Source organism: Lissotriton vulgaris, chromosome 11, assembly GCF_964263255.1.
Source record: "Lissotriton vulgaris chromosome 11, aLisVul1.2, whole genome shotgun sequence".
NCBI lineage: Eukaryota > Metazoa > Chordata > Amphibia > Caudata > Salamandridae > Lissotriton > Lissotriton vulgaris.
In genome coordinates, this window is record NC_141699.1 from 484,983,317 (window position 1) to 485,005,620 (window position 22,304).

The following is a 22,304-nucleotide window of genomic DNA, read 5'->3' on the forward strand; positions in this document are numbered from 1 at the left end:
AATTTCTGTAAAAAAAAGGGCAATTTTCTCTTCAAGTCTAAATTTAATACAGATCTCTGGGCATGCAGCTAGTGTACACGTACTGGTTCTCATAACTGAAATGGTGTGCTTACATGTGGGTTTACTCAGAGAGGAACCACCTTACAAAGTTTGAAAGGAAGTTACAAGGCCCAACAAATACTAATAATAGCACCGTCAAAGTTCTTTCTTCCAAGGAGACCCATAAAGTGTGTAATTGGTTCTTGAAAATAAGGTTGATTACTTCAATGAGATAGTTTGGCCATCAGTAAACCCAACAGGTTATGCAAGCCAAGGGTATAGTGTGTCATAGAAGCCCCTGTCTTGGTTTCATTCAGTAGTTGCTAAGATGGACGTGTTTGTGGAATCCTTAGGTTATTGTCTAAACTGCAACACAGATGTTGTTTACCTCGGTAAATCATCACTGGTGCACCCACTCCTAAAAACGGAATTTGAGTTTTTGCACCTGCTATTATTCAGCCAGTTGGTTTTTAGGTCGAGAACTGCGTCGCACTGCGTAGCAGTGGGCGGAGCTCCGAGATTTAATGTTTCTTAGTAGGGAGCATGATCAGCCCCTCTTCTCCATTGGCTGGCTTCCTAAACGGAGGCAGCCATTGGAGGAGAGGGGCGTCACTCGGTTCAAGCCCTGTCTTTTTCGAATTCGGGGGCGTTTTTTTAAGCTTCTTTCTTGTTTTCTTTCTCTCCTCTTCCCATTGGCTGGAATTTTACCTTCCAGCCAATGGGAAGAGGAGGGAACGAAAACCACGCCCCCGAATCTGAAAAAGACGATGCTTTCTCCGAGGCATTTCTGCCTCGCCTCGGAGAAAGATGGTTGGTGTTGAGTGCTCACGCTGGTAATAAATTACGAGGTCCTGCCTGGACAAAATATCGGAATTCTCCCTGTGGTGCTGCTGAGCGCGGTGCCTGCGCTGTACTGGGACCCAAATGGAAGCATAATAAAACACTGGCACCGTAATCCCCGCCGCAGGCGCAAGGATCACACCATAAGAAACTCCCCCGTGTTCACTGCCGCGGGCCCGGGAATTCTGTCCTTGCACCGCTGACCTCACCCCCCTGGGCCGCGCCGGGATTGACCCTGCGCTTTAAGGATTCCCTGTTTTCCCATGCTATTACAATGTTTGATCCCGATCTTTGCTCTCCTTGTTTCTTTATCACTCAATCTATTACTGCCAGTGTATCCCGGTCTTTTGCGTTTCTCTTCCCCTCTTTCGTATATTTCGTTCTGTTTATCGATCTTTCATGTCCTGCTTCCTTTTCTCTCTCTATATATTCCGATTCTCTTTCATTTGCAAATCTTTCTTTCATCACCTATGTGGTTCTGTTTCTCTTGTTCTACCCGTTTGTTTTTTCTTTACTCACTTGCATAATGCATTGTGTGTGTACCTCTCCACCCCTGTCTTCATTAGTATGCCCTTGCTTTTTAAAAATGTCCTCGTTGTACCCTACTTTATCATAACGTATTTCTCCCTCACTCCTGGCCTCTCTCGGTACATTTCTTTCCGTCACCCCTCCCCTCTCCCACGCCTCCTTCCAGGAGTCCGTCTGCTCTTGATTCCGTCGCTATTTGTGGTTAATATTTATGACATAGCTTGTAAAGGCCAGAGAACAAATAAAATGGCTCTAACTGAAGGGTGCTTGTGGGGGAAATAACAGGATATGTGCCCGGTGGGTCACAAAAGAATCTTCTAGTAAAGGAAATAGACGAATGCCGAGACGAGGGGCCTTGGCCCTGCGCAACGGGGCTAACCTCCGAGCCTTCATTTGGGCCGAATGCCCGCCCTAGAATGTTCTCTCCACAGTAACACTAAGATTACGTATTTAAATATCGCTTGGCCTGGCAGCAGGCGCGCGACCAGTGACGTCGCTGGTGTCACTCACTCACTCACTCTGGCAGTAACGTAGACTCCACAGAAGCCAATGGCATCAGAGTCTGGCAGCATGAGAGTTCCCCTTCAAATGTAATTCTTTGATGCCACTGATTCTGGCCGCGTCTGAGGCTCCACGCCAGTCGATGATATCAGTGAGTCTGGCTGCGTGTGATGTAGATCACTGGGCCTGGCAGTAAGTAAAGCTCTATTGAAGATGCCCCTGACACCTAGTCTGAGTCAACCGACCCCGCCATATAACCTTCAAAATCCGGTTGAAAATGCATCCAAGTTCTTCAACGTTAACATCCACTTGCACTTCATCACACTCAGAGCATTCCAAGGACATCATACTGATAAATAGGTCCGTGGTTGTTACATATCGTTGAGAGTTGTCTGTCTTTTTGGCTAACAAGGCTTTATTTGAAGTGCACCGGGTCAAAGTCTTTGAGTTGTCTGTCTTTGGCTAACAACTGGGTCAAAGTCTTTACGATTATAAGACATTCTGGACCTCGGCATGGAGTCCTAGTAGCTATAAAGTTGGCTATCTTCTCTGCCATATTTAAAGGCTCCGAACTTCGACTCATGCCTTTATTCCAGGGTGAAAATAACCAGTGAAAGACTGCAGAGTTTCTTCTCCCCGTAGCCCGTGCAATTGTTCGAAAAAAGCTATTCACCTCATGAAAATAATGGCACCGGGCAATCCATTCACAGAGACATAAATGTCTCCTGAATGCTTCATGTGACCTGTTAAATCTTCTTCGGACCTGTCTCCTCGAAATACAATTTTAACACTTCGGTGTTTGTATGACGGTTTGAAATTACCCCTCCCCCCCCCCCCCCCCCTTTACCTGCTTGAAATTTGGTGAGGGGTAAAGTAAAGGTAAAATTAAAGACTTAGAACATCCTGTTCCGACCACTGTTCTATGGAAGGACAGGCCGACTTCCTGTTTGCAATTAAAACCAAGTCTGGGCAAGTTTTCTGAAAGGGCGAGGGTAGGGAAGCTGAGACCTGTCTGTTATATGTCGCTCACAAGGACAAGCCGAAATTACATGGTGTTCTTCAGAACAATACAGCCACCAAGGCATTTAAAGGAAGTGACAGCCTGGGGCCAAAGTGGTGACTGTGGAGGAGTGATGAACATGATGTAGAAATGAGGTTGTTTGGCCTATTTCGAACATGGGAGATTCTGTAATTGAGCAGGAGCTTGACAAGCTGGTAGGTCTGGCAAAGTCAGTCGCATGGCTGATTGGCGGCTCTGAGACGATAATTAGAAGCAGCGTTGCCGAATTGGGGTTCGTCCCCTTTAGCACTGCCTTTGTCCCTCGGGCAAGGGGTAAACTTTACTCATAGATGTAAATCAAAAAATCTTCAAAGTTCACTTGAAATTGTTTCTTTTTCAATGGGGGTATTGGATATTTTTCATCCCACCTAGTTGATATTCATACATACTTCATGTCATATTTAACAAAAGTGGAAGAATTTGTTTCTCATCCCATCCCAATGCATTTCAGCCTGGTGTAGCCCTTCGTCAGGAGGTACCAAACCTTAAGCGGAGCTCCAGCTAAACTACACTCACTCAGTCTGTTCCCACTCAAGGATCAGAGAGTGAAACCCTTTATGCACGCTACAAATTGAGTACGATTCAACATAAAACTGGAATACTGGGAGTGAGTGATACTTTATACATGTGGCTCTGAAACGATTACAAGGTTGGGGGGAAAGTTAATTCATGTTAGGCTAGGAACTGATTTAAAGTTTTGCGTGTGGGTTACTGCGTCACGAATATCCATCCGTATTATTATAAGTTTTTTGTGCTCATAATTCTAAACCAGGCGGTTAGTCACATATCGGGCTGGTACCACTAGAAGGCCCGTCGTAGTGGAGAACAGTGTGCTACATGAATCTGGTGCCCCTGGAACGACGGTGGGGATGGGGCATAGTTACATGTTAAGCTGGTACTTCTAAAACTCCAGTAGGGTTCAAGGCTGAGTCAGTCGCATGTGAGCCTTGTACACTTGAAAGAAAGGTCTGGGCAGTCAGTAACTTACCAGACAAGTGTGTCTGAAAGACAGGTAGGGCAGGGGAAGAGTAAACTGCGCCAGCCTGGTGATGCAAATAGGAGAGAAAGAGGGGGCTGAGATATTCCAATATTGTTCTGGTGTCTATTAAAGGGAAGTTAAACATTGGTCATTATCATTGGTCAGACATTCTTAATATGTTTTTTTTAAATACATGGGCTATAATTTTTCTAAGGAGTCTGCCACCTGATCAGCCGAATGCCACAGCTTCCAAAACTAAGGCTGCCTTTTCTTGGTCCCATCTCATGCCTCTGTTCCCTGCTTGTGATCCGTTTTTTCGTGCCTCTGTTCCCTAGGGCATTACTGGGCAGAGAGCTGTGTGTGTGCGTGGCTCTGTCTGTGCGTGGCTCTGTCTGTGTGTGTGTGTGTGTGTGTGCGTGGTCTCTCTGTGTGTTTGTGTGTGCGTGGCTCTGTGTGTGTGGCTCTGTCTGTGTGTGTGTGTGTGGCTCTGTGTGTGCGTGTGGCTCTGTCTGTGTGTGTGTGTAGCTCTGTCTGTGTGGCTCTGTCTGTGTGTGTGTGTGTGCGTGGCTCTGTCTGTGTGTGTGTGTGCGTGGCTCTGTCTGTGTGTGCGCGGCTCTGTCTGTGTGTGTGTGCACGGCTGTGTGTGTGTGTGTGTGTGTTGTCCGCAAATACTCTGTACTACTCTCTAATGCTCACCTATTGCCATTGTAAATGACAATACCATTTATTTATGTTTTTTTAAAAAAGAAAAAAAAATGTCATGAGCAATGCCAATAGCTCTACCTTTAATAATGCAGAGACCATTGCATTGTGAATGCTTGTTTGACTATGTCATCTGGCCTTTGACAGTGCAGATGATGGAGAAATGTCAATAATGCCTGAGTGTAATAGACAAGTTAAATACATGAGCTGCTTTCATACCACTTTCTATTTGGAATCGAGAAGTTTCTGCAATTTTACATTCTCATAAAGTCTTTTTTCAAATGTGTTGTGATCACTATAACCACACCTTCCCCACTTGTGCTCTATTTCTCTTTATTCTATTGGGTTGGGCTTTTTGACTTGTGCATGTCCCTGTCATTCTGGTGACCAATGGCAGTGTGTTATCCCTTTTTAGATCTCGCCTAGGCAGTGCATGCACGATCTCTTCGAGACATGCTGTATTCAGGATAGGGCATGAAGCTCCACCCACTTTCCACCCATCTTTACAATTGGCTCCTGCCCCTGTCCTTTGTAAAGGGTGGCTTTTCATTGGTCAATGGGCTTAGTAGTCCCTCCTTAGTACCATCTTTTCTCTTATTATAGCCTCCCATGAGGGCACCCCCTGTTAGATGTGTTGTTTCTTGGTAGGCTTTATTTACAACCTACAAGCACTATTTTCTTAAAAGGCTTTGTCCTGCCTGCTGCTGCAGACAGGACATACTCTTCCTCAATGCTGTTTTCCCTCATTTATTCAGCGTGGCACGCCTCGACAATAATAATGGCGCCCGCGCATTTCTTGTTATTTGATGGCCAAGCGTGGCCGCATGCCTTTCTTTTAGTTTATGTATGTGCTTTCAACATCTTAAGCTAAAGTGAGGATGCCGCTATTACTTCAAAAGTTAAGAAATGGGAAAAAAATTACTTTTGAAACTATTGTGGCACCTGCGCTTTAGCTTACAGTGTTGAAAGCGAAATCTCGGGTGCCACAAAGGTCTCCCATTTGCAAGAGTTTGAGCTATTGGCATTGTAAATGGCTGTGCCTTTTATTTATATGTTTACAAACCTGTAAGCTGTGTTTACACACCGCTTACAGGTTTTGTAAACACATAAATAAAAGGCATTATCATTTACAATGTCAATAGCTCAAACTCTTGCAAATGCGAGACCCATTGCTTTGCAAATGCTTGTTATGCTATCTTCCTGGTTGGACCTCCTTTCCTGCAACTGGTCCATCAACCATATGGTAATTGGGATGTGTGTGGATGGGATACTCGGAGGCATTTGAGGAACAGTCCTCTTCCCATCTACATGTTATTGGATCTCTCCAAAATACTCATCCCAAATCTGCTACTGTCCCAAGATTACTCACTACTGTCCCAACATTGAGAGTTTCCTTTAGCTAAACTTCAAGGACTGCAAATCTGAAAGCGGCGGTAGGCTGAAGCAGAATTGATTCTTTTTTGTGAGCTGCTGTAGGAGCAGCACACTTATTTTAGTTAAGATTTGTGTTTATGTGCGCTTTTAGCTGACACATTTTTGTGACACTTGCAGAAACCACTGAATACCATATAAAGTGGCCTTTTATGTATAAAGTTAGTGGCTTTGTGTCAGGTTTGCTCTAACAGTGACTTTTGACAGCATAGATAGCAAGGTGCTCATGTATATCCAGTAAAATACCATGGCTCCTACTGCTATGGGAAGAACAGTAACTGAGCCAACTGCAGTCTATTTAGTTAATTGTTTTTGAGATCCAATAAGAGGTGTGAGTCGGTTCTGTGATATGTAATAGCTTGCAGTTTATGCTTCACTTAAAATAATATGAAAGGGCGATCACCTGTATAAAAGGCATGAATGTCAGAAAGTTCAGAAACAGACTTTAGGGCGGAAGTTAACTGATTTGGGACCTCCTATAGATCTCAGTAGGCCAGCCACCAAGTCACAGTGACATCAGCGATTTCGTGTCCACCAGCCCTTTGTTAAGCAACCTGCCTAATAAAGTGGTTCCTGCCATGTTGGCAGGCAATTTTCACTAAGTGCTGAAGCAGATATAGGATTACTTAGGCGAAAATGCAGTGCTGGCTGGGATGCAGTTATCAAGGCTAATGTTTTTTTGTTTTCAAAACCAAATCCCCAAGACGGAGCTTTGCTTCTGAAAAACAAAAACAAATGTTTCTGTGCACTGGAAGTTTTCTCCTAGTTTACGGGGACATTTTTGCTTTGGAAGGCCTGCCCTACATAAGGTGGGCCGTGAGATGCTAGTAAGGCATTGGAACTGCAGCAGGTTGTCCCCAGTGATAGGTTTTTGACTGCAGAGTTGGTTGAGCCCCTGTCGTCTAAAGCTCTGTGGTTCCCTGCCTCTAAATGAGGCATTGCAACCCAGATGTTGGAGACAATCTTTGGCATATGCCCCATTGTCGCAAACCACTAAATGAGGCCCTAAAACATATTCTTAGCTAGTCAGAGTATTGCAAGATCATCTCTTTACAATTACACTTTGGAAAGTTACAAATATTGACATTTAAGTGGAAAATATAACTTTGTCACTTGGTCATATGTAAACTTTATGTAATTATAACTTCCTTCTAGCTAGAATTTCTAGCAATACATCAGACACAAAATGTTAGCCATTCAGGGAATAACATTATTTAATGGCAGGCCTACTGGTGTCCTGTGGTCAAAATCAATCGTGCCTCTGAAGAATACAGCAACAGTTTGGACCACCTGCTGCAGGAGAAGATGAGCGGGTGAGAGCCTTGACCGTCTGTCAGATTTCCACTCGAAATTGTAAAACTTTCCTAGATACATTTGCCTTAATCAATCATTGCCATCAGAGGGGGGTTCTACATGACACGTTCTGCAACAGGAACCATATATCCCATGCAACTACTAGTGGTAGTAGTTTGGGCCGAGGTCACGTTCAGAACTTGAAAACGAAACTGTTATTTGCCGTTAAATAACAGAAGGAGCACAGCACATCCATGCTGCCACAGTTCTGTCAGTCCGGCATGTTTTGCATTGAAGGTTTTGTGAAGCAATCGGAATGTGTATGCTTCTGGTGTTTGTATATGTGGTGCCCCAGATGAAATGACTAAAACTGATGTGATTTAGCTGCTCTGTGTATGCTTGTTGTCGATGTGAACGTTCACTGTTGTGGCGCGCTCTGACTCAGATGCTCTCTATAGACTTGTTATCTTTGATATGAACATTTACTGTTATAAAGTGCTCTGATAACTTCGGGTCTAGCTAGTACTATATAAAACTCTCAAATACATAAATGCGTAAACAAAAGCGCTCCTCCTATTGAGCTACCAGCAGTATGTCAAATACAGTGCTCCACACCACAGCAATCTCTCCACTGGCTGTACCTTCTCTGATGGAGTCCTTAGCTAAGAACTGGTTTGAGCAAAGTCCAAAGGGTGAGTTCTAAGTAACCTCCATTTTTAAAGACAGCTAGAGAACTGATGACCAGCAGAAAATGCAGCAACTTACTCCACTAGTAACAAGTGGCCACTATGGCGCATTGTGGAACTCATGCAATGGGATAGCACACATTCTGTTCAGTCTGTTGTATTGTAATAAAGCTTCCTTTTGGTATGATCACCCCCACACTTTTCCCCCCAAAGCTGATGGTTAGGATTCTGAAAGTATACTGGAGCATTCTAACCAAGCCCTTGTGCCAGTGATCTCTCCCTAAATAGGATGCATGTGAATTGGTAACCCCAATTGGCAAGGACTTTAACCCACTTATAAGTCCCTGGTAAGTGGTACCAGTGGTGCCCAGTACATGGGAGACAAAGAGGTCACCAGGGCCTAAAGCACTGATTGTGCCACCCTGAGTGACCCAAGTAAACAGATGACTTTGCACAACTTTTCTGATCAAACGTGACCTTTTCCCATGGTCGGATTTGATGTCTCATGCGCCCAAGTTGCTACTTTAGAGGTTGCCCACCTGGTGCTCCAGCCTTTCCTGTGCCCTGGCTGACAGCCTCCAGCTACTGCCGCCAAGAAAAGAATCTGACCCCCTGCCAAGAGATATGAACACTCCAAGGAATCAGATGCTAAGGCCTGCCTGGAATGGAGTTGTTACCTCTCCCCCTAATAGGATGGCTAGTGATGTGGCACATCAAGGTTCACAATATTTTACCGCCTGTGATATGCAAGTGGCCTTTCTCTCAGAGGAGGAAAGGGCCAACCACCTGCCACAGACACATTTGTAACCTGGGCAGGCAGGAAAATGAAATAGTCAGAAGGTGTGCAACCCCAGGAAGCCAAAGACAAGTTCCAAAGGAAAGAGGAACTCCGACGAGAGTTAAAGGCAACTCCAGAGCTCCCTTGGACTAGGAGTGCTAGTCCCCTGCAGCCTGCAGTTTAAGCAGGCTTCCGGAACCAATGACTCACTGACCCGCCAAGGGATCACCCAAAAGTAAATGGTCTAGTGTACTGTGGGAAATGTATTCCTAACTACCAGCAAATTTCAGGCAGCTAGTATTTCCCCCCAGACTCCAGGACGGTGAAGTAATCCAAGACTGAGCTAGCCACTCCCAAGGCTTATTTGTCACCAGTTCAGCTACCACTACCTTTGTTCGACGCTTTGCTTCAGGTGAACTTTGCAACACCTTCAACCCAACGCCTCAGTGGCCCCGTGGTCGAGATTGTGCAGCCGCTTCCTCACCAGCACCATCTAAGAGGTAAAACCAGCAAGCCTGCGGCTCCTACTTCAGCACCAGGTACAGCCAGGACAACACTGCAAGTAAAATTCAACCAAGTATTGGAGTCTGATCCTGAAACCTTCATCACCTTACCTGTCAGGGGTTTCCACTAAACTCGACCTGCAAGTGACAGATTGTCACTAGTGTTTTTCCCCATTGATCGCAACTTTGAAGTTTTGCAGTAGCGAAATGCTCTGATTTATTTTTGTTTTGAAAATCCATAAATCTGGTTATGCTCATCCGAATATCTTCTTTTGGGTGTCTAAACATTTGTAAAACTCTGCTGGTATCATATTTCTTTCGAGTTTGTGTCAGTTACACATCGCCCATGTTGGATTTCTATATTGCTTAACACATGTTCCTCTAGTAAAGCCTGACCTTTCTGCCCCACATTACCAGGACTTGGCAAGGGATTTATTAGTGTGAATCCAAGTGACCTATTTGGGGTATTGCATAGTGAAACCTAACTGTTCGAGGCATGTGGGCTGCTGAATTCATATCTGTGCATAGATCGCCGCCTAGTATTGGGTCCGGATGATTGCACATTTTGTCCTGGAAGAGTCTTCGAAGTATCACGAGATAGGTGGCTCCTCCCCTGGACTACAGTGCGCATGGGCATCCACTTCATCCTCAGATTGTTTTTTTCCGCCATTGGGTTCGGATGTCTATTTGTTAACTCAAGTTCTGAATCAATAATAAACTTTCTCTTTGGCCAAAAGGCCTTTAGTTATCGTCGGTATTGTCTTGCGATCGGTACCAGTACTGTTCCTGCTCTGTCCCGAGCCGGACATCAAGAGGAGCCGCGTGGCTTTTCGACACTGAAGGCCCGGTCGACGCCAGAGATCTTATTCGACGATCCATCATGGAACGGAGCCCGTTCAAGAGATGCCCCGTTTGCAACTCCAATTATCCTCACATCGACGTCCACCGGGTGTGCAACAAGTGCCTGTCGCCGGATCACGATGAAGCCAGCTGTATGGCTTGTTCTCGGTTCCGCTCCAAGAAGACGAATCGCCTTTGACGCGCTGCGCGGAAGGAGGCCCAGCAGACGGCACCTGACCCGGTGAACATCTTCGATGCCGAAGAAGATGAGGGAGTCGAGCAGGAAGATCAGGAGAACCTGTCTGATCCAGCTTCGGAGATTGACTCCAGCTACGACGCAGATGTAGAAATGGTCGATACTGAAGACGTCGTTGACAAGGTAGGAGACGACGATGAGGCCTTCGCGGCCATGGAAGATAGCTCCAGCGAGGAGCTAGGCCCAACCGTGGGTACGGGGGCCGTGACTAAAACACTCGATAAGGCTCAGGTCGAGGGATGGAAGGACATGGCCTTACACAAGATCGTACACTTGGTTCTACAGCCCCGCCTCAAGGCCCGGCTACGGACATTTCTAACGAGCCATCGGTTGACCGATCGAAATCGAAACCGAAAGCATCGGTGTCTACACAACCGAAAGCGCTGGAGGCTAAATCGAAACCAAACGTACATATCGCTTTGGTCGGTTCGAAGACCTCTGAACCATCAGCACCGACAAAGCAGAAGAGTGTTATCGACCCGGTGAGGTCGCTAAAGGGTGTAGAGCCGAAGACCTGGGCACCGAAGAAACCGGTCAAGGACGTCGACCCGAAGAAGTCGGCGCCGAAGGCCATCGACACAGACAAGGGACTCGAAACTCAGAAGGTTCTCGAGCCTAAGCGTCGCCCCGACAAAGCTCGAAGCAGTACAGGCCTCGAGTCCACACCCAGTGGTGGCTCGAAGGAACCCGTCGAGTCAACACAGCCTTCCGCCTCCTTTTCGGAGCAGGTGTTGGACTCGCTGAAACGCATTAAAGAGAAGGCTACTACTGTCGGACCAAAGGCTGCTCCACCCCCGAAGTCGGTCAGTAAGCCTCCCAAACCGTCGGCACCCATCCAGTTCACGCTGCCGCCGAAAGTGGTGCCTAAGGCCTTCGCCTGAGGACGGCCGTCGAAGTGACCAAGAAGGTGTCTGTGGGGCCGAAGCCTGTAACTAAGGAGGTGGCCACCAAGCATCGACAGCCTCCGCCTGAAGATCAGTCGAGGCAATTCATCAACGCCGAGACGGGTAGACTTTCTATTTTCAAACGGAAGATCACCCCTGAACAGCCTATGGAATCATATAGAATTCCATTGAAGAAAAAGAGGGATTCTGCTACGTCACCTCTTCTCTATGAACCTATAACACCACATGGACAAGACACTGCCCCTATCTCACCCACATACTCAGATGTGGAGGCAGGGAAAGGAGACAATGATGAGTGCAGCTATCCTGTGGACACTGATCCTGAAGATCACGCTGAACCCTAGACAGACGCTTCTGACCCAGGAGATCCACAAACTGCCCCAGACAGTCATGTCTATGCTGTTAAAACCTCGCCTACTGAAGAAACGGCGGCGTTTAATGCACTTATTGAAAGGGCAGCAAAAAATCATGATGTCCAGCTCCATGCTGACCCTGTGGAAGAGGATTTTTTGTTTGACACCTTCTCGACCTCAGAGAGAACTGTCAAGACTCTGCCAATGCTAAAGGATGTCCTGAAACATGCTGGAGGCATTTTTAAGGAGACCACAGGGCAAGGGTGATAAACCCCAGAATTGAGAAGAAATACAAACCGGCACCTGAAGACCCTACGTATATCAAGGGGCAGTTGCCGTTGGACTCTCTGGTTGTTTCCAATGCCCGGAAGAGGGCGAACTCGCAAACAACGGGTGATGCTCCTCCCCCTGACAAGGAATCTAAAGTGCTAGAAGCATCAGGGAAAAGGGTGGCAGCTCAAGCGGCCAATATCTGGCACATCTCCAACACACAGGCACTCTTAACCAGATATGACACGGCTCATTACGATACACTTGAAACCCTGTTACAACTCTTGCCAGATGAGTATAAGGAGGCGGCAGAGATGCTAATACAAGAAGGCAAACTTATATCAAATGCATCTATCAAGTGTGCGCTGGACGCGGCAGACACCGCGGCCAGGTCTATTAATACAAGTGTGATGTTACGGCGACATGCCTGGCTAAGAATCTCCGGATTCAAGCCAGAGATACAAACCACCATACTGAATCAGCCTGTTAACCCTGATCACTTATTTGGCCCGGAGGTGGACACCACCTTAGAGAAGATCAAAAAGGACACTGAGACTGCAAAGTCTATGGGGGCTCTACAGTCGCAGCAGTTCAGGGGTGGTTCCTTTCGTCGCTCCAACAATAGAGGAACTTCCAGAGGCCAGCTGTCCCAGCAGACACAATACAGTAAAGGAGGCACGCAGACCACCTACACCAAACAGAGTAGGGGTGGCTATCGTGGAAACAGCACCAAGATCAGAGGTCGTGGTAACAACAGCTCCCGATACTCCGCCACTAACAAACATTGACGTCTTGTCACTGCCCCCGACCATTCCACACCGGTCGGGGGAGACTGCAACAGTTCCTGCCGTTCTGGAAATCCATCACCACAGACAGGTGGGTGAGACAACTTATCCAGTACGGTTATTGTCTGGAGTTAACATCCACTCCACCCAACATACCCCCAAGACACCGTCCTATGTCCACAGAGCATTTGCAATTATTGCAGCAGGAGGTACTCGTCATGCTGCAAAAAGGGGCCATAGAGCTCGTGCCTGTGGAAGAAAAAGGTACAGGGGTGTACTCGCTGTACTTCTTGATCCCAAAAAAGGACAGGTTCCTCAGACCCATACTGGACCTCAGGCCCCTAAACCAGTACATTCTATCAGAACACTTTCACATGCTCACATTACAGCAGGTTCTACCGTTACTCAGTCAGGGAGATTTCCTCGCAACATTAGATCTGAAGGATGCATATTTCCATATTCCACTACACCCGTCACACAGAAAATACTTCAGGTTTACCATTCAGGATCAGCATTATCAGTTCAGGGTCCTCCCTTTCGGAGTGACGATAGCACCCAGGGTGTTTACCAAGTGCCTGGCGACAGTGGCTGCACAACTACGGAGGCAAAACCTTCATGTCTACCCTTATCTGGACGACTGGCTTATCCAGGCAAAGTCACTCAGCAGTGTGCCGCCCACATGTCCCACACCATTCACCTTCTTCACGATCTGGGGTTTTCACTGAATTATCCAAAGTCCCACCTTCAGCCCGCCAACGTACGTCAGTATCTGGGCGCCACAATAGATACTCTGGCAGCCAAAGCACAGCCAAATTCAGTGAGAATCAACAGCATGCAATTGCTGATGCGACAATTCAAGCCACATCACTCACTTCCGGCACGGGTGTTCATGCAGTTGATAGGCATGATGGTCTCCTGCATCGTCATAGTCCCGCACGCGAGACTACACATGCGTCCGCTTCAGGAGTGCTTAGCATGTCAGTGGAATCAGGCTCACGGACAGTTGAAAGACCTGGTGTTGGTGACCGGTTGTGCATACAACTCTCTGCATTGGTGGAATCCACAAAACCTTTGCAGAGGCAGACCGTTCCAGGAGCCTGTGCCACAGATTATTCTGATGACGGACGCATCTCTCCAGGGATGGGGAGCTCATGTACTCCACTACACAGTGCAGGGACTATGGACTGCGCAACAAAGGAAGATGATTATCAACCTTCTAGAACTGATGGCTATCTTCATGGCGATGAAAGCATTCAAAGTACAGCTGTGCAACAAGGTTGTGTTGATCCGGACGGACAAAATGACGGACAAAATGACGGACAAAATGACGGCCATGTACTACATACAGAAGCAGGGAGGTACACACTCTCCACAGTTGTCTCATCTGGCTCAGAGCATGTGGAAGTGGGCCATTCAGAGGAACATCTTCCTCATGGCGGAACACCTCCCGGGCAAGGACAATCAGATGGCGGACCTGCTCAGCAGGTACAGCCACCAAATGCACGAGTGGGAGATACATCCATCAGTACTCCAGCCGTACTTCCAGTAGTGGGGTCATCCAGAGATAGACCTGTTCGCCACAAAGGAAAACGCCAAATGCCAAAGCTTTGCCGCCAGGTTCCCACATTCACAGTCGCAGGGCAATGCGATATGGATGAACTGGTCAGGCATATTTGCGTACGCTTTTCCCCCTGTACCTCTAATACCACTAGTGGCACGCAAACTGCGACAACACTCAATGACACTCATCCTGGTTGCTCCGACGTGGGCGAGACAACCATGGTACACCACGTTTCTAGAACTATCCGTGGTACCGCATCAAAGGCTGTACCTCACACCCAGGCTTTTGACGCAGAGCCATGGCGATATTCAGCATCCAGATCCGTAACAGCTCAACCTGGCGATCTGGCTCCTGAGGTCCTAGAATTTGGCTACCTCAACTTGCCTCCTGACTGTATGGATATCATAAGGGAAGCAAGAAAGCCTACCACCAGAGCATGTTATGCGGCAAAATGGAAGCGGTTTGTCATTTATTGTGCCGACCACAACATCAACCCGCTAGATGCATCTACTCACAACATCATTTGTTATCTGTTACATCTATACAAATGCAATTTGGCCTATGCTTCCATTTGTATACATTTGTCCGCAATAGCAGCTTATCTCCAAAACAGGCAGCATCTCTCGCTTTTCAGAGTGCCTGCCATAGAAGCCTTTCTGGAGGGACTCAAACAAGTTATTCCTCCCCTACACCCACCAGCTCCTGAATGGAATCTAAATGTGGTCCTCACCAGACTGATGGGTCCACCTTTTGAGCCTCTACACTCATGCGAGATTCAATTCTTGACGTGGAAAGTGGCTTTCCTAATAGCAATCACATCGCTACGACGAGTTAGTGAACTTCAGGCACTAACTATCCAGGAGCCATTCATACAGATTCACTCCAACAGGGTGGTACTCCACACTAACCCTAAGTTTCTGCCTAAAGTGGTTTCACAGTTCCATATCAATCAGACTATAGAACTGCCAGTGTTCTTCCAAAATCCTGAGAATGCTCCACACACTAGACGTCAAAAGAGCTCTAATGTACTACATAGATAGGACCAAAGATTTTCCGAAAACAAAACAACTATTTGTTGCCTTTCCGCCTCAACACAAAGGCAACCCTATTTCCAAGGCAGGTATAGCCAGGTGGATCGTTAAGTGCATTCAGATTTGCTATCAAAAGGCCAAGCACACATTAACGGTTCCCCCAAGGGCCCACTCCACGCGAAAGTTGGGGGCCTCCATGGCTTTCCTTGGAAATATTCCTTTAGAAGACATATGTAGAGCAGCCACATGGTCTACCACACACACATTTACAAAACACTACTGCGTAGATGTGCACTCCAAACAGCAAGCAGCTGTAGGGAAGGCTGTTCTAAAAACACTTTTTCAAACTGCTGCAGCTGGCACAGGCAGCCGCCGCCAATGGAGGGACTGCTATGTATTCTATGCACAGATATGAATTCAGCAGCCCACATGCCTCGAACCGAATATGCTACTTACCAGTATGCATCTGTTCTTGGCATGTAGGGCTGCTGACATTCATATCGCCCGCCCTCCTCCCCGGCGCATGTAGTGGCTGCAGCACTTAGAATTACTCTTAGCATGGTCATCACTTACAGTGTTACACTCCATCTTTGCCACAATGGCGAAAAACAATCTGAGGATGGAGTGAATGCCCATGCGCACTGTAGTCCAGGGGAGGAGCCACCTATCTTGTGATACTTCAAAGACTCTTGCAGGACAACAACGTGCAATCATCCGTACCCAACACTAGGCGGCGATCTATGCACAGATATGAATGTCAGCAGCCCTACATGCCAAGAACAGATGCATGCTGGTAAGTAGCATATTCGATCCTCACTGCATGATTCTCCACTTTCTTACACTGATGTTACAGCGGTAGGATCTTGAACTTGTATTTCAAAGTACCACTTGATCATAAGTGACTTTGCACTAGAAATCCACTATTGACATTAGATTAAAATCATTCTTTTAATTAAAAAAATATATATTCTTTAATTGGATTTTTTAGGGCCCTGTGTAGACCCCCATTCCAAAGTAATTAGAAAGTTAGGAAAAAGTTTTAAACATTTTTGTAAAGTTTTATAAACGAGCCAAACTTTCAAATAAAAGGTTAGTGCACAAGGGAGGCTGACAAAAACCTCGACCTGTCCTAGCAGCTGTGCAGATGAGTGATCTGAGAGCTTTGTGCAAAGTTAGTGGCATTCACTTTAGAGCAACAGCCAAAATGGAGGACCTTGAGAAGGCCCTCAGCTCCTAAGAGAAAGAAAAGCTAGAGAGGGAAGATCATTCATCAGAAGAAGACCCTGAACAGGGTGAGGATGATGCCTTGGCCCAAGCAGAAGATGATGGGGAAGAAGGTGAAGACCAAGACCCTATACCCTCCCCCAGACCCCTTTCACCAGCAGAAAGTGGCTAAAGTCACACTAGCAACCCACTACTGGTAAAGGGGTTGTTAACCTTGAGGAAGAGCTTGACCTACTCTCACTAAAGGAGAAAAATAGTCAACATGAGGAAAGGGAACTAGCCCTAGAAGAAAGAAGGATTAAGATGGGCCTGCTGCCCAAAGCTAATGGTGGCAGCAAAGTACATAGTGAACAGAAGGAAACATTTGATCCAAAATCCCCAAATGGTTTGGCCACAAGTTTAGTGATGACATCAACAAATTATTTGCCGCCATCATGAGGGTCTGCCAAATGAGATGGATAGGTACCCAGCACTGTGGTGGCTTCCTACTGTGGGAGTTGTTCTCAGTCAAGGGAAAAGACAGACTTCTCACTCTTAATGAGGATGTGGCTGAGTCCTACAAGCATATGAAGGAAACTTTAATGGAAAGGTTTGGTCTCATCGCAGAAGAATAGAGAGAGAAGTTTAGGGACACCCATAAAGGTCAAAACCAAACATGGGTGGACTTTGCACACTGTTCTGCCAAAGCCCTGGAAGGCTGGATGAAAGGCAATGAGGTGAACACTTATGATGGGCTGCATAGTTAAATTAAGATAGAGCACATTTTAACTAATTGTACCACAGAGAAATTGCACCAGAACTTGGTGGATTCGCAGATTTCTTCTCCCCGAGAGAGCTGGGAAAGATAGCTGACAAATGTGACAGAACCACGGTGTCCTAGGCTCATGGTTGGAGTAACCAAATAAAGGGTGCTCAGACTTCCCAGCAGGAAAAAGATGTGAGCAAACATAACAATAGAAAGTAGTTCTCCGAAGAGCCCCAAAGTTCTTCTTAGAATGGTGGGTCCGGAGACTTTTCCCAGCCTAAAAGTAGGGTGTTATCAGGGTATTAACTGAGACCCTACAGAGACTTCTGGCTTATGTCATGACTGTCATCCGCCAGGGTCTAGAAGAGGCGATTCAGCATGCTCCAAAAATTCCCCCAATGGTGGACAGTCCAAGGTATTGGCTAGTATAGGAGTGGGGGTGGAAGTGTACCCTGGAGAGGCCAGAGGTTACACCAAGGATTCTTTAGTTTCCCTGGGTGGGGTTGCTATTGAAGTCCTGGCAATCGTACTTCGAAGCATGGAGAAGTACAAAGAAAGGCCAAAGATCAAACGGACTGAACTAGAGGCTGTAAGGCTTAAAGGTGCCAGTGTCACTATGGTGGCAGCTAGAATGGTTTCCTCAGACCACATGATACCTGGTGGTAGTCACCAGATAACCAATGCTGACAATCAGACTAAGCTGCATCCAGTGGTATTGGCAAGCTTGAATTGGTAGGGGTCTTCAGTCCAAAAAGGTGGTTGTGTCCCCTGCCATCCCTTTGGAGTGTCTATTGGGAAATGATCTGGAAATGTCTGCTTGGGCAGAAGTGGAAAGGGAGGCTCATGCAGAAATGTTGGGTCTCAATGAGTGGAGTGTGTGGCAACGAGAGCACAGACAGCACACCATAGAAGTTATTGTAGTTTGGAGACTGGAATAATGGTCCAAAAGTAAGAGAAAGGGAAAGATGTCTGACCAGTCATCTTCTAAAAGGTCCCAGGAGCAGGGGGTGTTCTCCTGAGGGAGATGCCCTGGTACCTGAGGAGGCAACTGCGTCTGAGGGAACCTAGCCTGACCTGGCAGAGCTCCTGGGTGCAGGGGGACCCCATCAGAGAGGACTATGCCAAGGGCAAAGGACTTGGCCTACCTTTGAAGGTCTTAAGCAGCAGGATGAAAGGCAAAAACATGGAGATATCAATGGCTCCAGCAGAGGTTATTGGGAAGAGGGGCTCCAGTGCACTGAGGCCAGAGACCCCAAATCAGGGGCAACCAAGGGAGTGGTGGTTCCCCAAGTGTACAGAACGTGAATCTTAACTTTAGCCCATGACATCCCCCTAGCAGGACATCTGGGGCAAACTAAAGCTTATACAGTTTGGTTGCCCATTTCTACTGGACCTAGATGTCTAAAGAAGTTCTGTCTCTCCTATGTCCACTGTATGGCCAATGGCAAGACAGGTGGACAATCAAAGGCTCCCTTAGTTGCGCTTCCAGTGGTTGGGACTTCTTCTGAGAGGGTAGGGATTGACATTGTTGGTCCCCTTGACCCTTAAACTACATCTGGAAGCAGATGCATTCTAGTAGCAGTGGACCATACTACTAGATGCCCAGAGGCAATTCCTCTCAGGGCTGTCTCTGCCCCTGCAGTGGCAAAGGCCCTTCTCTTTATCTTTACCAGAATGGGATTTCCGAAAGAGGTGGTATCTGATAGGGGAACCAAGTTTAGTTCTGCACACCTTATTAGCTAGGTGGCATGTAGGTGGTGTGAGCTAAAAGCTCACCACAAGACAAATGGTTTAGTTGACAGATTAAACAAAGCAATTAACGGAATGATAATGGGCTTACCTGAAAAACTCAGAAAGAGATGGGATGGTCTGTTACCTTCCTCTTTACGTTAAGTTGGGTGCTGCAGAAGGTGGGTTGGTTTTAGCCACTTTGAACTTCTGTGGTACCATCCGGTAAGGGGTCCTTACGTTTGGTTAGGAAGGCTGGGAGAAAACTCTCAGAGACCAAACTGGATAGAGTGTACTATGTACTGGGTTTGTGTTCATGCATGGCTGAGTACATGAAAAGGGCAAGGACGAATGAATCTGGAGGGCAGCCAAGAACTTATCATGCTCTGGTATAACCAAAATTCAACACTGGTTGAGTACCAATTAGGGCTATTGGCGTGGGTGTTAGAGCCTGTGGCTCCATGGGCCCTCTGCGACAGGTGGACTGGGCCCTATCCATCTTGGAAAAGAAAGGGGAAGTCACCTATCTGGTGGAGTTAGGCCCCCCCAGGAGTCCTCACAGAACACTCTATGTAAAATTGTCTAAAGCTATATGCAGACAGGGCTGACATGACCATGCGCATGGTCACTGAAGGAGGCCAAGAGGAGGAAAGTGAACCACTACCTTACCTGCCAAATAAACCAAAGGATGGTTCAGTAATGGATAGTGTAGTGTCAGACCCTTACTGCGCAACAGCAAACATATTGCAGGCAAGTCCTAAATCAGGTTGCTGAGCTCCTTTCTTTGACCCTGGTCAGACAACATGGTTGTGTTCATGATGTGGACACAGTTGACAGCTTGCCTGTCAAAAACAAATATACAGATTGGTGTGATCAGGTCAAGACCTGCATTAAAACTGAGGTAAGCAAGATGCTAGAGCTAGGGGTGATAGAACCTTCAAACAGCCACCGGGCCACCCTAGTGGTACTGGTCCCAAAATCTCACTGAAAGGGTGGCAAACCAGAGATGAGGTTTTTTGTGGAATACAGGGGTCTTAATTCAGCCACTAAAACCTGTGCCCATCCCATTTCAAGCACCGATGAGATCATAGACAAGTTGGTTGCAGTAATTCTTCTGTACCTTTGATTTAGAATCAGGGTATTGGAAAATTGGGCTTACCCAAGGAGCAAAGGGGAGAACAGCTTTTTCTACTTCTGAAGCCCACTTTCAGTTTAAAGTGATGCCTTTTGGATTGAAAAGGCCCCAGCTCTAGTGCACTATATCTGGATGATATTGCTGTTTTTATTCCAACTTAAGAGGATCACCTGATTCACCTGAGGGAAATACTACAGGCCCTGCAGCAGGTATGCCTATCCATTGAGGCCAGTAAGTGCCAGATAGGGCAGAGTTCAGTTGTTTACTCGGGCCACCTAGTGGGTGGGGGCCAAGTGCAACCTCTCCAGCTTTAAATCCAGACAATTTTGGATTGGGAGGCTCCCCAGACTCAAGTCAAGGCTTTTAATGGCTTGACTAGGTACTATAGGAGGTTTGCAAAAGGTATGGTACCATTGTGCCACCTCTCACTGAGCTCAAGTCTGAAAGACAGCCAAAGAAGGTCATCTGGCCCAGAGGATGCCTAAAGGCCATTGTTACTCTGAAAGAGGCTATGTGCTCTGCACCTATCTTGAAAGCACCAGACTATGGAAAGGAGTTTATTGTCCAAAGAGATGGTTCTGAACATGCTATTGGAGCGGTGTTGTCACAAACTAATGATGAGTGCCAGGATCAACTAGTTGCCTTTATTAACAGGTGACTCCACCCTAGAGAGCAGAGTAGGAATGCTATTGAGTGGGAAGCCTGTGCTGTGGTTTGGTCCCCAAAGTAACTGAGCACACATCCAACGGGCTCCTTGAGCCTGTCAGTGCGGCGGAGGGGCTCGTAGCCCCTACAATGGTGGTGGCGCCCACCAGGCACCATCATCGGGATTACAATGTCTCTTTCCTCCCTCCTGTTCGTGGCGTCTAACCCACCATGAACAGGCAGGCGGAAAGGGACTTTGAGGGCCTGTAGCGGGCCCCCTTACCCCTGGCCCTAATTTGTGGGCACCGCATGGTGCCTGCTACGTGGTGCATGGATATGTAAAGTGTCCCATTTTTGTATTGCAGCGAACGCTGCAGCCAGCAGCACCCGATGCAATGCAAAATATAGTCATTGTGACCGCATTAGTGGTGGTCGCATCGTAATGCCAAGTGCGGGACCGCCAACAGCTTGTCGGGTGGTTCCATCTACGATGGGATCGCAGGCGGCCGAAAATCTGCCCTCCATCCTAATCAGACCCTAAGGGCCCCATTAGGATGGCGGGCGGGCTTTGCCCGCCATCCTATCGGAAATCGGGACCGCCCGCCCCTAAGGGCGGGGGTCCCGAACGCAGCATTAGGATGTGCCCGTCACTGTGGCGGGCACATCCTGTATTTTTAGTATTGTGGTGGGCGGAGCACTGTGCTAGATGTGCGGATCAAAGTGGTAGGCACCGCGCGGTGATTATGTAAATGCAGGGGGGGACCACAGCTACCCCCCCCGTGTGCCACCCCCCTTTGGCCTTCACTCTGGGGGCCCACAGGGGGCCCCCAGAGTGAACACCGCATGCCTTTCCGTGGCGGCAATGCCGCCACGGAAAGGCATTGTAAAATGCCCATTGTAATATTGCGGGCGGTGTCTGACAGACACCGCCTGCATGTTACTCGTTTTTCGCCCCGGCCGCAAGGCGACCGGGGCGGAAAAGTGGCGGGCGGTGTTTTCCTCCGCCGTGGTCCCCCCGCCATTCTAATATGGTGGGGGGGAATACAGGAAAGGATGGCGGGCGGATTTCCCCCGCCAGGCTGGCGGTGGCTACCGTCAGCCTGGCGGGGGCAATCCGCCCGCCATCCTAATGGGGCCCTATGTTTTTATATGGAAAACATAATTATAGTTACACTATTGAAGAAATCAGCTAGAATGGCAAGCCTATTTTAGTAAGTAGAAGGACAATTACTTGATTTTTCACCGAAATATATGCTAAAAAATATCTTAAGATCATGCTATTGTGGTCCACATATCTTGACATCAAAAATATCATAGACCAAAATATCAACGGTAAGTATATTGTTTTATAACTGTTTTATAATAATATCATAAAATATTTTAAACAATATATATTATTATACCATACTTTTGGGGCTTTTTGTGTTAATATATTAATTTATTTTTGTTTTATCTTTTAATTGGTATTTGTTTTAAAGTTCATTTA

General features: G+C 47.1%; 1 protein-coding gene across 5 annotated transcripts in view; it reads left to right on the plus strand.

Moving 5' to 3' along the window:
• LOC147682138 (guanylate-binding protein 1-like) overlaps positions 1-22,304 on the plus strand; it is a 181,940-nt gene that overhangs the window by 97,896 nt on the left and 61,740 nt on the right. The gene's annotated exons all lie outside the window — the stretch shown is intronic.